Consider the following 16,705-nt stretch of genomic DNA (forward strand, 5'->3'; position numbering starts at 1 on the left):
CAATATCTAATATATCTTGATTACTCCCAGCATTTTTCAAGTTCAATCAATATGTGCCCTTTAACCAAGCTAGTCATATTCTTGCTATTCCTCTCCAGTTTGAGTGCAGCTCAAATTCCTGGTTTCTGTAAATACCATTTCCTCGATTCCTTGGAGCAAACCAAATCGCTTCTCCAGGACACCAAGCAGCGCAACCTGAGTCTAGTTCCGGTGCTCCTGACCGTTCCAGAATCCACGGACTACTCCCTCCCGTGCCGTGACTACTCAGGAGAACGATTCTTTTCCTTCGGGATCACCTTTGGACCGGCAAGGTGCGTCGAAAGTCACTACCTGGGAGTCGCCGGAGAGGATAAGGATCCTCACGGGATATTCAAAATTTCCGCCACCGAATCGTACGGTCGAGCCTCTGTCCACTGGAATGACACCAACGGGGATTGTTTGGTGCACCTGTGCGAAACACTAGACGGGGAAAGTCACGTGGTTCAGTTTTTCATTCTGCAGCAAAAGGAAACGCTTTCCAAGGAGTCGATCGATAAGGAAAGGCTTTTGCGAAGGTATCGGTTTCTGCTGGATCAGTTGGGCCTGAAGAGGAATCAAATGCTGGGGTTTTCGGATGGAGAATTTAAATTTTGCGATGAGAATCTGCAGAAACAGATGAACAAACATGCCGGTGGAAGTGTGTTTTGGTTCTTTGTCGTCGTGTTTGCGGTTATGATCCTGTTAACTATCGTAGGGATTGTAGGCACTGCTAGTAGGTTGTACAGTGCGATTAAACGGCTAATCAAATCTTGAAACATTACATGTTCATCGTACTTTGCATTGTGTGGATAGAGGAAAAGTTTATTTGCTTCAAACATTACATAAATTAATCATGTATTAAATCAATAATCTTTTATCAAAAGCAATTCTTTTGACGCTTATCAAGAGAAAAAAACGGAATGGAACATGGCTCTCCTCTCTCGAGCACGAAACATCGGTAAAAGGAATCTGAAAAAATCATCACCGGTATAGAGTTATCTACGTGCGCATGTATTGCGTGTACGTACACGAAAAAGATTGAGGTTAAATTTAGTAACGGCCAGCAAAACAAATAGCGTGCTAGTGTGCGTGAGATCGGGCTTAGATAACTCTATTCAGCGTAACATCGATTTCACTACTACACTTGAGCAATTCTCTACGAAATCGGCCGATTTCGACCATTTTTATTTTTTGTATTTGACCATTTTTATTTTTTGCTATTTTGTGTCATTGGTTTACCCATACAAGTCTCCATACAATTTTGGCAGCTGTCCATACAAAAATGGTACGTAAATATTCAAACAGCTGTAACTTTTGAGTGAATTTTCTGATCAATTTGGTGTCTTCGGCAAAGTTGTAGGTATTGTTGAGAACTATTGAGAAAAAAGTAGAAACACTGAATTTTTTTCTTTGCCGATTTTTTCATAAACATTTTTTTTTTCATAAAAACTCAATTTCCCAAAATACGTATTTTTGATTTTCGAGATTTTTTTATATGTTTTAAGGGACAAAAACCCGCAACCTTTTTAAGCTATAGAGAAGTATTGTCAAAAAATCTGCCGACATGTTATGAATTTTTGAAAAAATAGTGATTTTTGGAATAAAAATCGATATTTTACACCCAAAAAAAAATTGACCTCAGTTTTCCATGTAAAATTGAATTTGCAATCGAAAAGTACTTAACACATTTTTCGATAAAGGGCTCCGATGATTTAGATGAAATATTTTCAAATTTTCGATTTTTATAAATAGTGACCATGAGCAACCATTTCTATTTTTTTTCAAATCAAGACTAACATTTCAAAAGGGCGTTATATTGAATGTTTGGCCATTTTAAAATGTTAGTCTTGATTAAAAAAATCAAAATATTGTTTTCGAAAAGATCGCAAAATTTCACGAATGCTTCATGTTTTAACATTAAAAATCGGACCATTAGTAACTGAGATAGAGAATTGTGGGTTGTTTGGGTGAGCCTTGGAAAACTTCAATTTTCATGCTTTATCTCAGCAACCAGAGGTTCAATCTTCAATGTCTTTTAGACAATTTCTTAGCAAATTTTCTGAACTTTAAAAAAAATATTTTTAGAAATGGTCACTATTTTTAAAAATCGAAACACTGAAAATATTTCGTTAAAATTAAACTTTCGGTGGCTGTATCTTGAAAACAGAGCCCTTTATCAAAAAACTTTTCGATTGCATATTCAATCTTACAAAAAAAAAATGAGGTAAATTTTTTTTGGTGTTAAATTTCGATTTGTTTCAAAAAACACATTTTTTCAAAAAATCATAACTTGGCGGCAGATTTTTTGACAATACTTCCCTATAGCTCTAATGTTGCGGGTTTTGTCCCCTAAAACATATCAAAAAATCTCGAAATATTTTTTTTGGGAAATTGCGTTTTTGTAAAAAAAAGATAATTAAAAAAGGCAAAAAACCTGTACCTACAGTACCCACAACTTTGCCGACAACAATAAAAAAAACTTTGCCGAAGACGCAAAATTGATCAGAAAATTTAATCAAAAGTAACAGCTGTTTAAATATTTACGTACCATTTTTGTAAGAACAGCTGCCAAAATTGTATGAAGACTTGTATGGGTGAACCAATGACACAAAAAAGCTTCTTTGTTCATAGGGAAGGCCCCCACAAAGTTTGAGCCAAATCAAAAAATACAAACAAAATCCATGTCCGGTTTTGGTAGAGAGTTGCTCAAGATTATTATTTTTTAAAATATGTACTGGGGTAGGCCACACTAGGTCCATGCAATGAAAAAAAAAATTCAATTGTGCTATAAAAAATGGTTGTAATTAAAATTCTTATTTCAATTCTGGGGTGCATTGATAGTCATAGTATTTCTTGTTAAAATTAGATTTAGATGTTTTATTTCTACGTAAAATTTTCCATCGCTTGATCGGTAATATAGTTTATAAGAAAAAAAAATCTATATTTTTTTTTAGTTAACTAAGTTTATAAGCTTTTTAAGCAAAACAGATGCAAATAATAGGTAAAATTGTTGAAAAGTCACAATTTTGCCTGAAATTCGTTAAAAATAGTTTTGTTTTTAAAATTATCAATTCATATTGCCTTATCAACAGAATTCGAAGCACTTATCAAAAGTTTTAACATTTTATATGCAATTTATTCTATAGTAAATACCTATTAATTAAAAAATTTGTTTAGTATATATTTTAAAAATATATATATTTTAAAAACACATACTATTTGCAAACTTATTTTACCTTCTCCTCATGAAAAATCGTCCAAAAAATCCGAAAATGCGTAAAAAGCTATCAAAGTCTCCCCGTGTTACGGTAACTAAATTTATAAGCTCTAAGGCCGATGCAAATATTTTTCTAAGTTTTGGAGGGGGGGGAGAGGGGAATTAAAAAATATAAATATTTAAATAACAAGCCACAGTTTCAACATTTGCATGGAAAAAGTGTTTAAAAATGAATTTCACACTAGTTCTGTTGTTTTGCAGTCATTAGTTTTCAAAAAATGTAAAATTTGACGAAAACAAATATTTTAGCGAAAAAATACTTTTTGTGATAACAAACAACAAAACTTTTCGAAAATTAAAAGAATTTTAAAACTAGCCTAAAAATGCTAAACATGATTCTAAACGCAGGGCAATGCATTTATATTGATTTCAACTGATTGAACTTCAATTTTCATTAAAATTTTAAAGTTTTTTGAAAAAAAAAATTTTTGCCCCTTGAAGGAAGAGGGGGGGAGGAGGGTCGACAAAAACTTTAAATAAAATTTGTACCAGCTTTACTAGAAAAAAAAAAATAGTAAATTTTTTAGGTTCTCAATTTTACCTGAAATATGTGAAAGCGTTTAAAAAACTAACTTAATCCACCTATGTGGTTGATGCCTTCCTCAATTTTTACCAAAAATGGGTATATGAGTGGTTTCATCATTTTTTTTTAGATCCAGAAAAAAAGAACACAATGTATAACTTATGTGGTCATAACTCGAGACAGGGTTGCCAGATCTTCAATGTTTTGGACTCTTTGGAAAGGCCTTTCAATTACCTAACCAACGATGGGTCGGATGATGGATCCGGACATAGTTTACATACATTTAAGTGAGATCCGGCTTCATAAAAGTACATAAATATCACTTAAGTGGTCATAACTCGAGACAGGGTTGCCAGATCTTCAATGTCTTGGACTCGTTGGAAAGGCCTTTCAATTACCTAAACAACGATGGGTCGGATGATGGATCCGGACATAGTTTACATACATTTAAGTGAGATCCGGCTTCAAAAAAGTACATAAATATCACTTAAGTGGTCATAACTCGAGACAGGGTTGCCAGATCTTCAATGTTTTGTACTCAATGGAAAGGTCTTTCAATTACCTAAACAACGATGGGTCGGATGATGGATCCGGACATAGTTTACATACATTTAAGTGAGATCCGGCTTCAAAAAAGTACATAAATATCACTTAAGTGGTCATAACTCGAGACAGGGTTGCCAGATCTTCAATGATTTGTACTCATTGGAAAGGCCTTTCAATTACCTTACCAACGATGGGTCGGATGATGGATCCGGACATAGTTTACATACATTCAAGTGAGATCCGGCTTCCAAAAAGTACATCAATATCACTTATGTGGTCATAACTCGAGACAGGGTTGCCAGATCTTCAATGTTTTGGACTCTTTGGAAAGGCCTTTCAATTACCTAACCAACGATGGGTCGGATGATGGATCCGGACATAGTTTACATACATTTAAGTGAGATCCGGCTTCAAAAAAGTACATAAATATCACTTAAGTGGTCATAACTCGAGACAGGGTTGCCAGATCTTCAATGTCTTGGACTCTTTGGAAAGGCCTTTCAATTACCTAACCAACGATGGGTCGGATGATGGATCCGGACATAGTTTACATACATTTAAGTGAGACCCGGCTTCAAAAAAGTACATAAATATCACTTAAGTGGTCATAACTCGAGACAGGGTTGCCAGATCTTCAATGTTTTGTACTCAATGGAAAGGTCTTTCAATTACCTAAACAACGATGGGTCGGATGATGGATCCGGACATAGTTTACATACATTTAAGTGAGATCCGGCTTCAAAAAAGTACATAAATATCACTTAAGTGGTCATAACTCGAGACAGGGTTGCCAGATCTTCAATGATTTGTACTCATTGGAAAGGCCTTTCAATTACCTTACCAACGATGGGTCGGATGATGGATTCGGACATAGTTTGCATACATTCAAGTGAGATCCGGCTTCAAAAAAGTACATAAATATCACTTAAGTGGTCATAACTCGAGACAGGGTTGCCAGATCTTCAATGTTTTGTACTCAATGGAAAGGTCTTTCAATTACCTAAACAACGATGGGTCGGATGATGGATCCGGACATAGTTTACATACATTCAAGTGAGATCCGGCTTCAAAAAAGTACATAAATATCACTTAAGTGGTCATAACTCGAGACAGGGTTGCCAGATCTTCAATGTTTTGTACTCATTGGAAAGGCCTTTTAATAACCTAACCAACGATTGGTCGGATGATGGATCCAGACATAGTTTACATACATTTAAGTGAGATCCGGCTTCAAAAAAGTACATAAATATCACTTAAGTGGTCATAACTCGAGACAGGGTTGCCAGATCTTCAATGATTTGTACTCATTGGAAAGGTCTTTCAATTACCTAAACAACGATGGGTCGGATGATGGATCCGGACATAGTTTACATACATTTAAGTGAGATCCGGCTTCAAAAAAGTACATAAATATCACTTAAGTGGTCATAACTCGAGACAGGGTTGCCAGATCTTCAATGATTTGTACTCATTGGAAAGGCCTTTCAATTACCTTACCAACGATGGGTCGGATGATGGATCCGGACATAGTTTACATACATTCAAGTGAGATCCGGCTTCAAAAAAGTACATAAATATCACTTAAGTGGTCATAACTCGAGACAGGGTTGCCAGATCTTCAATGTTTTGTACTCAATGGAAAGGTCTTTCAATTACCTAAACAACGATGGGTCGGATGATGGATCCGGACATAGTTTACATACATTTAAGTGAGATCCGGCTTCAAAAAAGTACATAAATATCACTTAAGTGGTCATAACTCGAGACAGGGTTGCCAGATCTTCAATGATTTGTACTCATTGGAAAGGCCTTTCAATTACCTTACCAACGATGGGTCGGATGATGGATCCGGACATAGTTTACATACATTCAAGTGAGATCCGGCTTCAAAAAAGTACATAAATATCACTTAAGTGGTCATAACTCGAGACAGGGTTGCCAGATCTTCAATGTTTTGTACTCATTGGAAAGGCCTTTCAATTACCTTACCAACGATGGGTCGGATGATGGATCCGGACATAGTTAACATACATTTAAGTGAGATCCGGCTTCAAAAAAGTACATAAATATCACTTAAGTGGTCATAACTCGAGACAGGATTGCCAGATCTTCAATGTCTTGGACTTATTGGAAAGGCCTTTTAATAACCTAACCAACGATTGGTCGGATGATGGATCCAGACATAGTTTACATACATTTAAGTGAGATCCGGCTTCAAAAAAGTACATAAATATCACTTAAGTGGTCATAACTCGAGACAGGGTTGCCAGATCTTCAATGTCTTGGACTCATTGGAAAGGCCTTTCAATTACCTAATCAACGATGGGTCGGATGATGGGTCTGGACATCGTTTACATGCATATAATTGAGATCCGGGTATTTGTGAAAACACATTTTTATGCATAACTTTTGAACTACTTATCGAAACTTCAAACAATTCAATAGCGATGTATGGGACCCTAAACCAAGTCGAATGCAACTGGTTCGATCAAAATCGGTTCAGCCAGTGCTGAGAAAACTCAGTGAGAATTTTGGTTACATACATACATACACTCACACATACACACACACATACACACACACATACACACACACAGACATTTGTTCAGTTTTCGATTCTGAGTAGATATGTATACATGAAGGTGGGTCTAGGAGCTTTTAATAGAAATTTCATTTATAGAGCAGGATTATAGCCTTACCTCAGTGAGGAAGGCAAAAAATCGATTCATATTGCATTTTAAACTGAATTCGAAGCACGAATAAAAAATTTATTTTATATGAAATTTGATTTACTGTAAATGTTAATAAGCTAGGAGAGTTTTTTCGATTATGTTTCAAAAACACATAGTAGAAAACAATGACAATTTGAGAATACAGTCAACTCTCTGGCTGTCGATCTTCTCGATATCGATATTGCTCCAGCTGTCAATAAATATTTCAGTCCTATCAAAATTCTTTGATTTTGCGTTCTATAATGTGATACCTCAAGCTCTCGACGGTCCCTCCAACTTCAACAACGAAAGATTTCACTGTACCGTAAACTGGGGTCAATCGAGACACATGGGGCGAATTGGGACAGCAGTTTTAACCATGTTGGAGCACAATATTTTGATTTTTTTGGTTGGTTTCGGTTAGAACAGACTCAGGCCAACAAAATGTGTACATCCATTTCCAAATATAAAAGCTTTAAGTGTTCTAAAACTGCTGTTCCTATTCAGACTGTAGTCCCGATTCACCCCAGATTACGGTACTAACATGTCTGTAAACAAAAATCTAGCTGCAAAAGAACTGGTATGAAGCTTGTTTTTCGCCTAACCTTTGAAAAGACGATATTCAAGTTTCAACTTTTCTGCCGTATCTGAATTAAAAGTGAACATCCCAAACTCACCTGTACTAAATTGAGAGGTACTCAGCAATGACTCAAACCAATTAAAAAAGACTCTATATAAGAGAAACGAAATCTAAACCACCAAAGTTTTTACTCTTCTCTGTAAAATTTGTTTCTGCCCCTATTGATTGAGAGAAACTCTCCCATAATGTTTTCAGTGTTTTCTTCTCTCTCTTTTCAGTCTCTTTGTGTACTAAAACCGCTGCTGCCATCTACCATCAAATCATCAAACTAACCCCGTTTCTGTCATCACCGTTTCCACTTTTCGTTGCATCTTTATCAATCTCTTTACCCCTCTTTAGAACCATTCACAGCCGCAGAGGCCTTTGTGGTGTTTACTCACATTCAACTTTGTCAGAACACCACCGCAGCAGCTGCTTCAATCTTTTCTCTCTCCCTCTCACACACACTTTGCATCTTCTCTCCCTGCTGGCTGCGACGATTTTACTCACCAGCACGGCCAGTTCACTTCTGTCTGCTTAAGGTGAAGCACCCCTCGCGCGTGTGACGGTGCACGGTGTGGTGTGAGTTCAAGCTCTTTCGCGGTGTTTGCCGATTTTGCGTAGAATTTTTTTGTTTCTGTTCTCCGGTTGCAAGGAAAAAAACAATTACTGTCACACATTAACCGTGTTAACTTTGTGTGATAGTGTTAAAGAGAGTTTCCTTGTTGAGGGAAGAAAAGCTACGCCTTGAGGTCGTGAAAATTGTGCGGAAAAGCTTTGCGTAACTTGCGCGAGAAAAAATCGAAATTTTGTGCCTAACAAATTGCGACAAAAAGTGGGGCAAGTTCAGTGGAGAGTGCAACTTTGACAGCTTCACACGGTAATTTGTGAATAGGCAACTTCCCAGCTTGATCGTGAAAAAAGAGGGTCTCGAGTGGCAAACAAAAGTGGTGCAGAATTTTCATTGCCAAACAACACAAAAAGGAAAATTCTTTGACTTCCCTTCTTCCTCCACCGTTCGAAATTTTCATCCCTTTTCCTCCGAGAAGTGCTCACCTAGAAAAGTGAGAAAGAGAGAGGGAGAAAGTGAGATCAAAAGTAAAAGTGCTAGCTGCACACAGGGAAAACACAGATATTCTTCTGAGTGGCATTGTGGGTGTGCTAAAAATATCTCCTTAATCGAAAGAAACGCGAATCATTTATTTATACTCGGAGACGTGTGAAGACAACAACACTGACTTGGCAGAAAAATAACACACCACAAATTGCTTGGGAAAACGCAGCTGAGCGTTGTTGAATGTTTGAAAATTGGTGAAAATTCGGCGAATTTGCGTGCGGAAAGCTTCAAAAAGAAGGTAAATTATTCATCAATGCTAAATTTGTACTAAATTCTTAACAAAAAGCAAAAAAAAAAATCACATCATGAATGAATACCCAAAAGAAAACAAACCATTTCCAAAACTTTTTCATTTGTTTTTATTCTTCCTTTTCCCTTCCTTGTCACACTCTACTATTCCAGTTTTTGCGCTCTCTCCTCCTTCCTCTCGCTTTAACCTTCCTCTCATTCCCTGCAGCAGAGCTTTGCTCGCACGACTTCAAGCAGGCAGGCACTGTATCCAAATCGTTTTCTGTTGTTGGGTTCGTGTACTTGTTTCTTCCTTGTCTCTTTGTTCGGGTTCGGGTTTTGTTTTTCTTATTTGCGCGATTCAATAACCTCGATTTTTGTGTTGTTTTTTTCTGTTTATACTTCTCTTCTCTCTTTTGCTTTTCGTGGAGTGAGCCCAAATGAATGAATCGTTTGAGGCACAGGTCAGATGAATGAGCAGAAACCGGGTTGCCGGTTGAGGGATTCATTTTCGTTGGGAAATCGATTGAGATTTCGTGTATTGAAATCCTTGTATCCTTTTCTATTTACGTAGTAACAGTTCAAAAGGGCGAATCTGCGTTTGTTAACAAGCAGTCTATCCCCCTCTCACTTGACGTGAACTGTCACTTGAGCGAAAGGGATAGACTGCTTGTTTACAAATGCAGATTCGTCCTATCGAAATGTTACTACGTTAATAGAAAAGGATACAAGGATTTCAAAACACGAAATCGTCTCTTATCCGAAGGTCTTCAATGAACTTCTGGTATTTTGATATGAAAAAAAAAGTGCAATATTAAGGCAGAAAATAATGAATTTTAATCAGTTTCACATTTACAAATTTTTTAGGTTATATTACTAAAAAAAGAGGTAATATTCAACATACCAAATTTTCAACATTCCAAAATTCAACTTTTTTTGCTATGTATTTTGAACATTCTGCGATAGAGTATTCTTGAAATATAAGCCTACAATTGTTTGAGTTTAGCAAAAGTCTTACTTCAATTCAATCTCGCTGACCTTTATTTATGGAAAATCAGTTTCTTTTTTCTTGAAAGACGAAGTTATTAATTTGAAATACATATGAAATCGGTTGAACTTATTTCTTTTAAAGGAAAGCTATAATGTTCCTAAAATAATACTATACACAGAAAAAAAAATAAGTCGAATTGTGGAATGTTGAAAATTTGGTTGGTTGAACATCACCTCTTTTTTTGAGTAATATTACATAAAAATGTAAAAAACTGATGAATATTCATCATTTTCTGGGGTAAAACTAATCTTTTTTTTTGCCACAATATCTGTCACCATTTCCTGATGAATATTACCATCATTTTTTTCTGTGTAGTCCAGACTCGATTATCCGAAGGAATTGGCGAAATTTCACTTTGGATAATCGAAAATTCGGATAATCGAACTTCGGATAATCAAAACTTCGGATAATCGAGTCTTCAGATAATCGAGTCTGGACTGTATATTTGCCATGACTTATGTTAAGAGAATTGTATAATAATATTATCGCGGGCGTTAATAATAAGAGTTCACGCGCGTTGATATAACCGCAGAAGAATCGCCGCATGACAGCCACAGAACAAATTTTCGGCTGTTGTCAAAGGTAGCCTTGAATTTTCTGCTGACTTTTTGGAAAATATTGAAAATAAACCAAGTTGACAGCCAAAATCTACGCGAAATTTCAGTTCAACTTGCTGATTTTACAACGCGGAAATTCGGCAGCTTTAATCTCCTGTCAGTCGAAGCGAAGGAGGATCGCGATTTTATCTCGCAATAAGCAATATATCAAATTTGTAAAAAATATGGTTTCCACCGAGGTTTCCACATTTGAAATATTAAAACTGCCTAGGTATTCTAATTTGAATGGATTTTTAGCTTGTTTTTCCTTTTCGTGATGGTTTAAATAAAAGGAAAAAAATAAATTTTTCATAACAAAATAACGTGTTTTTTCCTAATTTTGCAGGGTTACATTTTAGAGTGTAAAAATGTTCAACAAAGTTGTAGAGCAGACAAAAACAAAAAAATTTATACATAAAGATAAGGGGTTTGCATGTATTCTTCACGAGTTATCTGAGTTTTACATAAAAGTTTTTGAAAAAGTTATGATTTTGATTATTTTTGACCAGTTTTTCGAATTTTTAACCCCTAAAACTCAATCGTGTGCTTTTGCAAGTATTTTTTTTTTTTGAAAGTTCAGCTAATTTTGCATAAGAATGACCCCTTGGACGATTGTTGTGACTCGTGCATTGTGAGAATCAGAATTAAAAAAAATTGTGATGAGTGTATCTGGTTTGTTTTTTTTTTTATTTTCGAAAAATCCCCACATACAAGAATTGCACAAGCCACAACAATCGTTCAAGGGGTCATTCTTATGCAAAATTAGCTGAACTTTCCGAAATTTTTTTTTCAAAAGCACACGATTGAGTTTTAGGCGTCAAAAATTCCAAAAACTGGTCAAAAATAATCAAAAACATAGCTTTTTCAAAAAACTTTTTCGTAAAACTCTGATAACTTTTGAAGAATACATGCAAACCCCTTGTGTTTCTATATCATATATATTGTCTGCTCTACAACTTTGTAGAACATTGTTACACTCTTAAATGTAAACCTGCAAAGTAAGAAAAAACACGTAATTTTAAAATGAAAAAATTTGTTCTAAATTAAAAATTGCCCCTTCTGGGTTATATCAGATTCAAAAAGTACATTAAATTTTTAATAAAATGACATGTCTCACGATTTTTGACAGTTGAGTCACGGGAAATGGCAGCGATTTTAATACTATTTTTTATACTTTTTTTTGATGAAAAATACGATTTTTCGAATTTTGAGTACGCCATCAAATTGGGCGTCTAATTTTACACAAAAGTCCCTTTGACACCAAATTTCTATCTCTTCACGGTTGCAAGCTAAAAATCACTGAAAGACGTGTCTTAGTAAAAAAAACAGAAAAATGAAAGGGGTCGTACCGCCCCACCGTCACGAGATATCAAAAAGTGGACCTTGGATCCGTGATCAGACCAAAATTACCCCTTAAAGCAAAGTTTCATGAAAATCGAAGAGGGATTGGGGCAACTTTTTCTGATTACGTGTGAGTTGGTGGAGAATTACCCATTGCACTTTGGTGAACATTGAAAATAAAAACAATAAAATTTGAGGGGTAGTCAAGACTGTTCCTACAAAAAATGCTTTGTAAACGATCGAAGCTTTGTATCTTGCGAAGCACTTTTCGTATCGATTTAGTGTCTGTAGCAAAAATGCAAGTATAAGTAAGGATTATTCAAGGAAATGGCTACGTTCTTTAAAATACCAATGTTTTTAATTTTTGTTTTTACAGAGAAAACTAAAATTGAGTAAAATCTAGATGTTTGATTTTTTTGTTTCATTTTTGGATTACATATTATTTTGAGCTCTGTTATAAGTGATCCACATTGTTTTGCTCAAGTCATGGTTTTCTGGAAAAATAGTGATTTGGCAAAACATCAAATTGTACCTTTTTTTGGTAAGGATCTCAATTTTCAATTTATATTCACGTGAAAATGATTCTCTTGTACAAAAATATGATTTTGTTATCTGTACAATTAATAACCACCTGTGATTTTTTTTTAGTTTGTAAAATTTGTTTTATTTTGCTTTAGAAACAAAAAAAATATGTCAATTGCTGTTGAGATTAAACCATTGAAAAAAAAAAAACAAACAGCAAAATTAGGTTCAGAATCAAGTTTCTTAAATATCGAAATTATAAATTGTAAGGTCTTTTAAAATGTAAGCCGTGACTTTGAAATTCTTTAAAAGATTTCGTTTTAAAGATGATGACAAAATTCAAAATTAACAATTGTAGATAATTTACTCGACTATATGAAAATTTTATTGTCGGTAAAAAAATGGTTTTGAGGGTGCAAAGCAAAAACAAGGTTAGTCGAATATTGTTCAATGCTCTTAATTAACAAAAATAAATCAACGTTATCTTTTTTTCTGTGCCCATTTTTTAAGCATTTAGTATGATTGATTTGTTTACAAAAATTCTGAAAAAAAACATCCTTTATTTTAATATAAGAGCAAATCTCTATTATGTTAATGCAAAAAGAAGGTTTAATCTATAGCATTTTCCAGAATACGGAAATATGACGACTTAAATAATACATTTTAATAAGAAAATGGAACGCTGCCAATCCCTCATTGAAAAATCGTCCCAAATCCAATTACAAACTTATGAATATTCAATGATCAATTCTCGTCCCCGGAACACACGGGGTCGGGCTGGCATCCTTGCCCGTGACGTGTTTCGTGATTCGGGAAGTGAGAGAGCGGCCAGCCAAATCAAGGAAGTCATCTCCCCCTCTCTTTCTCTCTGAACACTAGTTGGCATCGTTCCCATGTGATGAATGAAACTTGTGCAAAGAAGCTCATGTACATTTGGAGTTTGGCTTGATTTTTTTTAAATAATATTTTTTGAAACCTTTTATTTACCGTTTTTTATCAAACTTTTTCAAAGAAAACCTTAAAGAATGTTTAAAAATTTGAAAAGCATCAACTCTGCAAGATTTTTCCAAAATCAGAAAGGAAAACAAACCATTCGAGGGTGGGAGTCGCTGCCAAAATTGGGTCAATCAGAAGCCAAAAGATATATCTGCTGAGAGGACATTTTCGAGAGCTTTGCTTGGGGATTATGTGTACAGTTGTTCTGAATGTTAGTTGGTTCGTTTGCTCCTTCTCACTCTCTCTCTGTCAAAAGACAACATATGCTTCCTTCTTTTGGTTGATTTTATTTTTCTTTGCCCAAGGCAAAATTCAGCTTCGTATTTTCCGTTTCCGGATGTCCATTCAAACCATTTTGCAAGTCCTACGTGAGGGTGTGTGGTGGGGGTGGGGTGGTGGTTGAGTTGTAGACGTCATAAGGCTGAGAAAAGGGATTTTACGTGAAATGAGCGAAGGTGTGCGCTGAATGAGGTGACGTGTGTTTGATGCTTGATTCCGGAAAATTTCACCCAACCTGGTCCGGAGGTGGAGATGGCAACCTGTTTGCGAGAAGAGGGTTGCGGGGTGTGTTTGAGGTTGGAGCCTCCATTCATTTGCAGATGTGTGACCCAGTTTCGATGGGAGGAAATGCCATCAAGTCAACTGATGTGCATTATTTAGTATATACTAAATGTACTCATTTCCAGATATTTATGATTTAGTCGAAAGTTTCACCAAGAATAAGACGCTTTTCAATAAATTCCTAATGATACATGAAACAAGTAAAAGTAAAATTGATTGAAATTGGAGCTATGGCATTTTTTTGTTCGAATTATTTCTAAAGGCAGTGTTGGGTCTTAAAGAAATTTGGTACTTTCCGTGAAAACACACATTTTTTGTATAAGTTGCAGGCAGTTTTAACAAAACGATTTTTTTAATTTACCTTAACATAAATAAAGTGCCAAATTTTTGTGCTTGAACATCATAACAGCTGAATTTGTTAAATCTTTTTTATCATTTTTTTTTGCATTTTCAGGAATTGTGCACAATGAGACTGGCAAGGGCAAATCTCAGAAAATCTTGGTTAATTTGACTAAAAGTATGGGTTAATTTTTTAAACAGCTTTTTTTCAACAATCGATTGTTGATTTTTTTAACCCGGAATTGATGAACACCAGTAACTAAAAAAATAGTTGGATTTGCCATTTTTTTTGGTTAATGGCCGAAAAAACATTCTAGCAGTCGACTAGAATATTTTTGTTAGAAAATTAACTATTTTTTTTTGTTTTCTGCTGAAATATTTTGGAATATACTTTAAAAAAACAGATTAGACCATATTTTTCAACAATTTAAAAAAAAAATCGTTGTATCAACCAAAATATTCCTGCATGCAGCAAATTAGTAGTGGTTTTTAACAAAACATTTTTTTTGTTAGTGTCTATATATTTTTTCTTTAATTATTTATTGATACAGGCTGGGCCAAATTTCTAGCTATATTGTCTAACTTGATAACAGAAAAATATTTGTAAATGTAGTCAATAATAAGCTGTTGTTAGCAATATTTTAATTGAATTTGTAGTAAATTTTATAATAATGCCTCACAAATTAATGCTGGGTGTTTTTACAACCGCATTTATTCTGCCTAAAATTTTGACTTTTTTACGAATTGTTTTTTTTTTTGCAATAAGTTTTTTAATTACTTTTAAAAAGCAAAACATGATTATTTTAAATTGTTGTTATAAAACATGTAAATATTTATTAATGTTTTTAAAAATTATAATAAAAAAGCATATTACAAATTTTGTTAAACATATTTAATAAAGATGTTTATTTCTCGTGAATTCCTCAAAAATAGAAACCGAGCAGAATTTTGAGCTTATATTTTTATTAAAATAGTAAAAATGTTGTTGTATTCACTTATACGGAGAGACCGGCCAAGGCAAATCCAAGAAAATCTTGGTTATTTTAACTAAAAGTATGGGTCAACTTTTTACACAGCTTTTTTTCAACAATCGATTGTTGATTTTGTTAACCCGAAATTGTTGAACACCGGTAACTCAAAGTAACGAAAAAAATAGTTGGAATTGCTTTTTTTGTTGGTTAAATGGCCGAAAAAAATTCTAGTCAACCGCTAGAATATTTTTTGAGAAAAATAACTAAAAAAAATGTTGTTTTCAGCTGAAATATTGTGGGATATTATGTAAAAAACAGGCTGGACAATATTTTTCAGCAATTTTTTTGTTGTATCAATCGAAATATTTTTGCATGCAGCAAATTATTAGGGGTTTATAACAAAACACTGCTTGATTAACCAAAATCAATGTTAGTGTCGATATATATTTTCTTTAAATATCTAACGATACAAAGTGGGTCGAATTTATAGCTATATTTTCAACTAATGTCTTGCTTGAACACACAAAAAAAATCGTATATGTACTCAATAATCAGCTGTTGTCAGCAATATTTTTTATTGAATTTGCAGTAAATTTTGTAATACTGCCTCGTAAATATATGCTGGATGTTTTTATATTTATATTTCATATTATTATTCTGGCTAAAATCTCAACTTTTTATACTATTTTTTCATGAAGTAATTAAATTACTGGTAATAAGTATAAGACTTTTATTTCTATTATTTTGTATTAAATTAAGAGTTGTATTCACTTACCATCATTGTGAAATCATCCGATAAGTCATCATCTACAACGGTCTCATATTTTGTTATTTTTCTGTTGGTTGGACATGGAATTTTCACAAAGCGAACATTTTTGCTGCAAATAAACATATGAAATTTATTAGTCACTTCATGTTCAGCTACAAACTGAAAAAAAGAACGTAAGTAAATGTTGCATACATCAAAATGATGAATGAAGAATATCAACAATGCTACTTACCAAGTTTATATTTATTTAACTACGTTTGGCATCACAAATTCATTGCATTTGATTTAATCTTTCAGCATCGTACTCCGAATCCTTAAAACAAAATTTAGATTTTACTTACCAGTTTATTAAGCAATTTATTAAGTATTGCAACAAAATATTCATGAAAATAATTCTTCTTTTATTTATATTACATATTTTTATTTTTTTTCATATTTTCCATCATCTTTATTTCTTATGTTGTCATGTGTACGCATTTTATGTATTTTATAATTGATGATTCTGAAGAAAATAAAATGG

General features: G+C 34.1%; 1 protein-coding gene across 2 annotated transcripts in view; it reads left to right on the forward strand.

Annotated features, from left to right (window-relative positions):
* The first annotated feature begins 8,177 nt into the window (after nt 1-8,177).
* LOC6054184 overlaps nt 8,178-16,705 on the forward strand; it is a 123,493-nt gene continuing 114,965 nt past the window's right edge. The window contains exon 1 of one of the 2 annotated variants that reach the window (XM_038252177.1): nt 8,178-9,049. The gene's annotated coding sequence lies outside the window, so the exon portion shown is untranslated. The remainder of the gene's footprint in view (nt 9,050-16,705) is intronic. The other variant, XM_038252178.1, reaches the window with a different exon arrangement.

The sequence above is a fragment of the Culex quinquefasciatus genome, chromosome 2 (genome assembly GCF_015732765.1).
Source record: "Culex quinquefasciatus strain JHB chromosome 2, VPISU_Cqui_1.0_pri_paternal, whole genome shotgun sequence".
In the NCBI taxonomy this organism is placed as follows: domain Eukaryota; kingdom Metazoa; phylum Arthropoda; class Insecta; order Diptera; family Culicidae; genus Culex; species Culex quinquefasciatus.